Source organism: Pteropus alecto, unplaced genomic scaffold (assembly GCF_000325575.1).
Source record: "Pteropus alecto unplaced genomic scaffold, ASM32557v1 scaffold45, whole genome shotgun sequence".
Classification (NCBI taxonomy): domain Eukaryota; kingdom Metazoa; phylum Chordata; class Mammalia; order Chiroptera; family Pteropodidae; genus Pteropus; species Pteropus alecto.
The window spans coordinates 1,547,373-1,548,146 of record NW_006442491.1 but is presented as its reverse complement, the minus strand read 5'-3'; positions in this window follow the sequence as shown (position 1 = coordinate 1,548,146).

Sequence of the window (774 nt, the reverse complement as noted above, 5' to 3'; positions counted from 1 at the left end):
CTTCCTTCCTTCCTTCCTTCCTTCCTTCCTTCCTTCCTTCCTTCCTTCCTTCTGTGGCCATGGACTTCTTCCTGGAGATCACAGCTGGGCATTTCAGTCCATATTCCTGCTCTTCCAGAGGACTTGTCTGAAGAGGAAAAATTCAGCTTTGCCTTCTCAGTGCTTGGAACTTAGGCCAGCTGCTCAAAGGGCCTTTCTTAGAGATTTTTGTTACTCTAGCAGCTTTAAGTTATTTAATTGATTTTCCCAAGATATAAATAATTAATAACTATCCATACTGGCTCATGGATTCTTATTTTATTCAAAGTATTATAAGCTGTTACTATTATTTTGATGCTCAGATTGTCATAGTTTTCTCCACAGATGTTCCTTCAAGCTGGCTCTTGTGTTGTTTTGACCTATTCCATCATTTTTTGAGTACTTCTTTATGGTTTTGGCACAACAAAGTATTTCAGATTCACCTGTACTTTCTCTGGAATTGACCATTTCTTCAAGGAGCGCTGGTTCCTTTCAGCGGAGGATGGTATTTAGAAACCAAGATCTGGGCAGTAGAGGTTCTTATGGCTTCTAGGGCCTTCTGAGCTATGCAATTTCTTTTGTTCCTCTCTTCTTCTTTCCTTCCATCTTTCCTTCTTTTCTTCCTCCCTCCCTCCCTTCCTTCCTTCCTTCCTTCCTTCCTTCCTTCCTCCCTCCCTTCCTCCCTTCCTCTCTTCCTCCCTTTCCTTTTTCCCCTTTTTCTTTCTATTCATCCATCTATCTATGTTAAACACCACA